This window comes from Simochromis diagramma, unplaced genomic scaffold (assembly GCF_900408965.1).
Source record: "Simochromis diagramma unplaced genomic scaffold, fSimDia1.1 OVJJ01000642.1, whole genome shotgun sequence".
NCBI classification, from domain to species: Eukaryota; Metazoa; Chordata; class Actinopteri; order Cichliformes; family Cichlidae; genus Simochromis; species Simochromis diagramma.
This window is the reverse complement of record NW_024387518.1, coordinates 264,748-273,438: the sequence shown is the minus strand read 5'-3', so window position 1 is coordinate 273,438 and position 8,691 is coordinate 264,748.

Here is an 8,691-nt window from a genome sequence, read left to right as displayed (position 1 = left end):
CTCAGCATTTTGAGTGCCATGCCCTTTTGTATTATTGTCTTCTATTTTATATAACTTAATTTTCAGATAGTTCTGTTGATATTGAGTTCTGTTCCCTATTTAGTTCATGTCTGTCTAGGTTCTTCCCATGTCTGTGTCTGACGCAGGACCCTGTAACATGCACACACACACACACTCTCGAAAGTGAGAGGAATTGTCCTTAATTTATCCTTAATTTATTATTGGCAATAGAAGTGCGGTTTCGGCCATGATCGACGCAGAACGCAGACACTCCTCACTAGGGATGGGTATTGTTTAGGTTTTATCCGATACCGGTGCCAGACCAGTACTTTTGAAATGGTTCCAGTGCTTAAATGGATAACACAAACTTTGTCCAAAAACCTCTTGTGTTTTTATTTTTAGAAGTCTCTTTTTTTCTGAAAATGATAACCAAGTTAGCCTTTTCTGTTGATACAACATACCTCTTTTAGTTGGAAGTAGTGCTTCAACAATGGAAAACACAAACTTTATCCTAAAACCTCTCATGTTTAGCTGTGTTTCTTTTTTGTAAAAAGATAACAATGTTAGCCTTTTTTGCAGCTATAGGGTATATATGGTATCACTCTATCAAACAGGAAGCCGCATGTAACTAAGACGGTGTTTGCTAGTTCACCTTACGTGCATTAATTTAATAATGTGGTTAGCCTACTCAACGTAAATTACACGCGAACAGCATTAAGCTACTCACCCAGAGAAGAACATCCGTCATCATTTCTGCTACACTGGTAGGGCTAGGGGCCAGGACTCTCCTCTTCAGGTTCTTGGGGGATGTTGCTAACTCTGGGTCCGATAACAGGCACCACACCTGCAGTAGATGTGTTTGGTGCTCAGTCTTGCAGAAAGCTATCAAATATGGTGCATTTCTCGACTTTTATGTGTCGCCAGGTGTTTCATCAGATTCGAGGTGTTACCTCCTTTGCACAGTATCAGCTTAAAGCACTTGTTGCAGGCTGCTGAGTTTGCATCTTTTGCTGTGAAGTACAGGAAGACTTTTGGCCGCTTTGCCTTGGGCATTTTTAATCTGTAGCTCTGCTCTAAAAGAAGGTACTTACCTGGGCCCGCCTACTATCCTTGGAAAGGTAAAATGAGCCAAACGGGACAGGCAAAAAAAAAAAAGAAAAAAAAAAAAAAGGAAAGGTAAAATGATTGGCTGGAATCCAAAGTGTATGACACCTCAAGAAAAAAAAAAGCACCGAAATAAAGCACCGAAATGTGCGCTGCTTTTCGGTCTGGTTACTACCGTTTATGTCAGAACCGATACCAGTACCCATCCCTACTCCTCACTCTGTGGTGTAATCTATATTGATGCACATGCATGTGCCACTAGGCGGCAGTACTTACCCACTAAACAGGAAATTGGGGGTATGTAAACAGCCACGAGAAGAAGCTATATTAAAAGATTGTTGTTGCTCCACGTTATTGCTTGAGCAGGAGTTTTATTCAAGAGCCCAACACAACACACTCCATGCCACACACCTATCTTGTCAGCTCTGCGAGCTCACTGCGTCGCTCCTCCACTGCCGCAGGCCAGAGACCACACCTCCGCCACACTGTGTCTTCCCCACTATGTTGGTTATGGTGTCATGTCTCCAGTGAGCGAGTATCTCAAGTCCCCTGTGTTTAAGTCTCCCTCGCCTTTTGTGTGTTTTAGTGATGTCTTTGTCTCCCATCATCTCCTCTTGTTTGCATGTTTCCCTCCTACTGTTTTATTTGGTCTCTGCTGTTAGTCATGTGTAATGTCCCCGTTCATTTAGGTTCCCATTTCCCCCCTCCTCATGTTCATTCCATGACTGTCCAGAATATTCAAAAGGCTCTGTGCCATGTCTCTATACCTCCTCAAATTAGCAGCCTAAAAAAAATAAAATAAATAAAAATGACGTAACATGACATTAAAATTGGGGTCTTAAAGCCAGTCAGCCTCACATTATGTTTCTCTTTCCTCATTCTGTTCTCTGCACCGGGTTTACTGCAAAAATGACTGAAAGTACAAAAACATGACATCATTTCAGACAGCCATTTTGAAACTCTGTTTGATCGACTGGAGCTTTTAGCTGTTTATTTTGTTTAATACTGAAAGGATAAATAAGAGTTTGGCACTCGTAAACTACAGAGTTCAAGAAAAGCTAAGGACTATTTTTGACTGTAATAGTATAATAATAACTATATATTTTATTTATAGGTGCCTTTCAAGACCCTCAAGGTCACCTTACAATAGTACAAAACAAATAAATAAAAACATAAGTTAAATGAAAAATTTTAAAAACAAGCATGAAAGTATAAAAGCTAAAGAAGGTAAAAATAGACTAATCATTATGAAGGGTATGCAGTTGTAACTAATGTAAGAATGGTGGAATGATTCACACAGGTGGGTGATGTGTTTGTAGGAAAGTTGACTGCGACGTAACCTTGGATGTAAAAGACTGCAGTCTGCATTCCAGTCAAATACAAAAGGCAATGTGACAAAAGCATATAGTTCCTCCTCAAAGTTCCACTAACAGCAATAACTGATCCTTTCTGCTATACAGCATTTATGCAATTAGAAAAGCTAAATGAAACATATTACAAGCAGACCTGTTTCAAATACTGTTCACATGAACTTAGAGGTATTACCTCAGCAGGAGAATTGACTCTGGTCAGCTGACAAATACAGCAGAAATTTAATCGAGAATTTTGTTGTCCAACAATTTAATTTTACTGATTGTAATAAATGTAAAAAATCTGACTTTCAGAAGAAGGACTAATATGTTTATTTATTAGATTAAAGCTTTCAGGAACAACCTGTATTTTAGGTTACATCAGTAACCTAAAAAGTCTCTATCAATTATTTTGTTTTTGAAGGTACACAATCATTCATCTCAGGGACTCATACAGAACAAAATCAATACAACTTTCTGAACAAATATAAGAAATAGCAGGATGCTAAAACATAATAAAAATGAGGAACTCATCTTTTCTTTTCTTCTTGTTAACACACAACTAAATATAATCGTAGCCAAGGTGAGATCACCTTTATTCAGCCCAACATATTTTTAAAAAGTTCATTATTTATTGAACTGAACTTGATGTTAAAAGCTCTTTATTTCATTCTGTTTCGTTCCAGTAAACCTTCACTAGTCTCCCTCGCCTTTAACATGAACTAGTGTTTCATTAGAGTATGTCAGCTGCAGAAATGTTATACTGATGGAAATATAACAAATGAGGTTAAATATTTCTAACAAAGATGAAGTTTTGTGCAAATAATCAGCTTTCATGTCCACAATATTTGTCTACACTCACGTAACAAGTTGCTCAAGAAGTTAGACAAACGATCACTTCAACTTTGTTCATATTTCTGCTCGGACTGGATTTAATAACATGTCTGTAGTACTGACATGGGGCGATCGTGGCTCAAGAGTTAGGAGTTCGCCTTGTAATCGGAAGGTTGCCAGTTCGAGCCCCTGGCTCGGACAGTCTCGGTCGTTGTGTCCTTGGGCAAGACACTTCACCCGTTGCCTACTGGTGGTGGTCAGAGGGCCCGGTGGCGCCAGTCTCCAGCAGCCTCGCCTCTGTCAGTGTGCCCCATTGTAGCCACATTGTGGCTACAATGTAGCTTGCCATCACCAGTGTGTGTGAATGGGTGCGACTGGATATGTAAAGTGCTTTGGGGTCCTTAGGGACTATTAAAAGCGCTATATACAGGCCATTTACCATAACAAGAAGAACTTATTCTATGTAAAATCTTTCATTTTGCCAATAGCAAAAAGACTACCTGTGTCTGTTTGCATTTTTTTTATTTTCGTGTTGGCAGAAATGAGTCATCTTGTGACTAAAAACAGCCACAGAGTGGAACTAAAATTAGCTCACTATAGAAGTAAAACTGAAACAGTTGAATATGGTATGTGGCATGTGGTGTATACCTAATACAAACGTGGTTTAAAACACACCTATGACAGCAGTCGGTTGGTATGCATAGACGTCAAATTTCTGGAGTCCTCGTATGTAAAGTGGCACATTTCATTGAACAGACAATATGAAGTGCGCACAGAGAAAACAGTGGGAGTGAGCACGTTATCTTGTCTGTTCTTTTCTTGTATTTGTGTCTCATGCTGGAGTGGAGGACTTTGCAGTGCCTTGACTACTGTGCAGTTATACTCAGAACTGTATTAATCAGACTGTACCTGACATAAATTGTTCCCACTTAGAGTTGGATTCTGTGGCTGTGAGGTGCAAAATACTGATAAGGTAAGATATTCACAGAAGTTCATGAAATAATAGCAACTGATTTGTGTTTCTGGACACAGATTATTTGTCATTCACTGGACACAGTTTTTCATCTGTGTGCTGATACTGACCGTTGTCAGTCAGTATCAGTCAGTAACTCTGAGACCTGGCTCGTGCTGCAGACAAAAAATATCTTTCTTACCGAAATACATCACTTTCACATTACTGATATTCACATAAAAAAAACAAAAAAAAAACATTTGTGTCTCCGAACCCTTTTATGCATTGATTCTTTTGTGATTTTCATATTTTGCTGTGAGACCAGGCTGAGTAAGTAGGGCACCATTTACACATGCAGCATCTGTTTGTGTGGGGCAATCACTCTGCTATCATTTGTGCTTCAGTAGCTCAGTCGTTTACACATTGACTTGACATATGAGGGGTTGATAACTTGATTCGATCCGGAGCATTGAGAACTCTGCTAAATCAAACATGAGGCACTACCTGCTGTGGTGACTGTTTATGAAAAGGAAGCAGCCAAAGTAAAAGCCAAAATAAAGAGTTTGCATATTTATTTCATCAGTCTTGTTCATATGTTCAGTTTATTCCTATCAGGATCACAAACAGGATCAGATGTTGTAATGAGTGAATAAAGTATGACTGCAGATTTTTCTTCTAGCTGTACTGCCTGAACTTTGACCTCATGTGTTGATGACTCTTCACCTCTGTCTCCTCTCACAGGAAGAAGATGATCTGCAGGATCCTGCTGCTCATCATTCTCACCTCATGTGTCTCTGGTTAGTTTACAGCTTCACTTTATGAACTCCAAATAAAGCTCAACAACAGATTTGTTCCAGTTCTCAGTGTGTCTGCTCCTCTCTTTCCCTCTCTGTCTCCTCAACAGGATCATTTGTAGTCAATGTGACACAGACCTGCTATCAGGCAGAGGAGAACCACAACATCACACTGGAGTGGACGTTCGCCACCAAACCTGACAGATCCACCCAAACTCTCAACATCCTCTTTGAACTCTTCATCAGTGATAAACTCTCAGTCCTGTATCAGGTTCATGAAGGTGTTGAGGTGTCAGAGTCTCAGGATGAAAAGTTTTCAGGACGAGTCCAGAGTGACAAAGACGCCCTCAGAGAAGGACAAATCAGACTTCAACTGTCCAGACTCAGGACTGATGACTCGGGTCTGTCCCTGTGTGAGGTGAACACTGATTATGGCTTCGGTGTTGGAAGATGTTGACTCAACGTGACTGGTAACCCGATTTAGTTAAACTTTTTTTATTAAGTGGTTTACAGTCAATTTGTTTATGATGTTTATGTCTAGGATGATGTATGAAAACATCTCAGTCAAAGAAATGTCATCCTCTGAAAGGTGAAACCTGCAGATTATCAGTCAGCTACTCTAGCCTCAAACTTTGTTTCACCAGTTAATCTCCTAAAATTTTTGCCTGTTCGTCTTAACATAGCAGGCTAAACCTGGTAAGGAGAATTATACAGTTTCTCAGTCAGATTTGCCTCTCGCTCCTCATGTCCAAATCTGAAAAAAATCAGGATGGCGACGGTAAAAACACTCAGATCAATGCTTCGTAACAGGCCTTCACTAAACAATAGATGATGTCATGTCATCGTGGCTACCTCTGTCTTTTACATAGTCCATGAAGTAGCCTTAACAGAGTTTACAAACTAAGGGCTGTTTTATTCTATACATTAAAGTTATTATTATGAGATTTTTGTTATATGATCTCTAACTAACACTATGAACTGAACTATTATCAGTTTAATTCTGATGTTTAATGTTAATATCTTCATGTCATTTACAGCAGTTTCTGACCCTCAGAGACCAACAACAAACTCAACAGCAGAAAATGGGGGAATGATTGGTTTCTACATTTCAATGTCAGCAGCTCTGCTGGCTGTGTTTGTTATACTTTTATTTTATTTCAGAAATAAAGCCAGGATGCAGAACCCTGTAGCAGAAGTACAGATGCTGAGCTTCTTATAGTAACATCCCATCAGTACTGACAGGAACCTACAGTCCACACATCTATCAGAAAGATTCATCACAAAACATAAAGCTTCAGACACAAGTTTACTCTGCTCTAAACTCGTAACCACCAGATGACATTGTTGATGTAACAGCAGGAGAGATTTGCGTTAGCTGGTTTAACACAGAAATGAGTGAACCAGTTTCATCTGTAATATTAATGTAAATTTTGTTTATTATTGTTTATTCTTTTTACACACAGTTTACAAAGTGTGTAAAACCCGAAGCTGCTGTTCATTCATGTGCTGTGTGAATACCTGCACCAATGAAATAAATGACTGGACTGCATAATTCCAACTTCAGCTTCATCAACTTACAGAAATAATCCAACCGCTATAAAGAGGACTTGTTTTTTTTTACTGTGTTTAGAAAATCTCAACAGCAGATTTTATGTCTGCAGCTTTATTTTCATGCTGCTCAGAAATTCTGAAGGAAAGTTTACAGACTAGATCTTCATAATGTGTGTGTGTGTCTGTGTTATATCTTACTTCCAGTCAAAGGTCCGGACACACCTTCTCTTTATGATGTAGTCACCTGAAGTGGTCTAAGGAGCTTGGAAAGAAACCATATCGTGTGATTTCCTGAGGTCAGATGGCCCAGGGTGTGAGTGGGTGTTAAGGCGTCTGGGAAGGGATCCCAAAACTGGTTTATAGATGGCAGACAGTTGGTGTCGTTCAAAGACATCTTTGAACAGAGGAGGGCCATCTGACCTCAGGAAATCACATGAGAGGGTGGGGCTAGGTTTCACAATAAGCTCACCCGAAACCCTGGCTGATTGTGACCCACACCCGTTTTCACACCTTGGCTCCTGTGATTAGGTAAAGGATCTTCAGGGGGTCCTTTTGTCCTTCTTTGGGGGGGGGGATACTCCCACAGGGCTTAAATCTGAGACTCTCCACCATTTGACCCTAGAACTGAAGAAGCTTCTCGGATGAGAGGTGAAACTTCTTCAAGCAACTTAAAGAAGTCCAGGCGCTTTTTCTTTCCAAGCTCCTTAGACTACGATGACCTGGATAACTGAGACCCTTCACAGACATGTCACCTGAAATGTTTTTTTCACTTCACAGGTATGCCTTGTCAGGGGTCATTTCTGGAATTTCTTGCTTTCATAACTGGGTTGGGACCATCAGTTGTGTTGTGCAGAAGTCAGGCTGGTACACAGCTGACAGCCGTATTTGACAACTGTTAGAATTCGTATTACGGCAAGAACCAGTCAGCTGAGTAAAGAGAAACAACAGTCAATCATTACTTTAAGAACTGAAGGTCAGTCAGTCCAGCAAATTGCAAAAAATTTGAATGTGTCCCCAAGTGCAGTTGCAAAAACTATCAAGCGCTATGACGAAACTGGCTCACACTAGGCCTAAACCCAATCAAGATGGTTTGGGATGAGATGGACCGCAGAGTGAAGGCAAACGGACCATTGAGTGCTCAGCACCTCTGGGAACTTCTTCAAGACTGTTGGAAAACCAATTCAGGTGACGACCTCATGAAGCTCACTGAGAGAATGCCAAGAGTGTGCCAAGTAGTAATCAAAGCAAAGAGAGGCTTTGTTTACTACATAACTCCATGTGTGTTCATTCATACTTTTGATGTGTCAATGGGAATCTACAATGTAAATAGTTGTGAAATTAAAGAAACAACATTAAATTGAAAAGGTGTGTCCAAATTTTGGACCGGTAGTGTGTTTTTTTTTTTCTTCAAGTTATGGAACTAACATTCTTCCTCTTGGACAGATGATGGTGCAATAAGCTCACCAGTATAAAAAAAACATTCCCTTTTCTCCTTTCTTCTTCAGTCTGTCTTCATTTTGTAGTTCTTTCTCATTCTTATCTGACTTTTTAGCTCAGGTCAAAGAATTTTCTGTTTTATTGAGTCATAAAACTGTACATGGTTCAGAGATACAATAATATTATCTTAAATTATATTTTTGGCAGTGCACTGGACAGCTCAAGTCAGCTCCTTAAATGAAATAACGCTGGTATTTTTAAATCAAGACTAGCAAAACTACAAACAGGAGGTGGAACAAGAACCTTCTTGCTGTGAGTTTACAGTACACACCAGTGAACCACCATCCCACTTGCACCTCTTCCGCAGATGGTCACAGTCACACACCAGAATCAGTCTTCAACCTCCTCATTAAATCTGATGATGTCTGATTTAGCATTAGCCCAGATGTTCAAAAGTGCCACTGGGCAAAAGAAAAAAAAAAAAAAGTAGAAAACTCCTGTTGAGCAAACTATTTGTGTGTTGATGTGACTTTCCCATCTGGTGTTTAATAAACCAGCAAAGCAGAGAGAGAGGAAAGAGAGATGGTGATATGCAACCAGAAGAAAAAACTGCACTTTGATTTCCTCTGAAAATATTTCACATTTTAAAGAATTCAGAGCATCAGAAAAG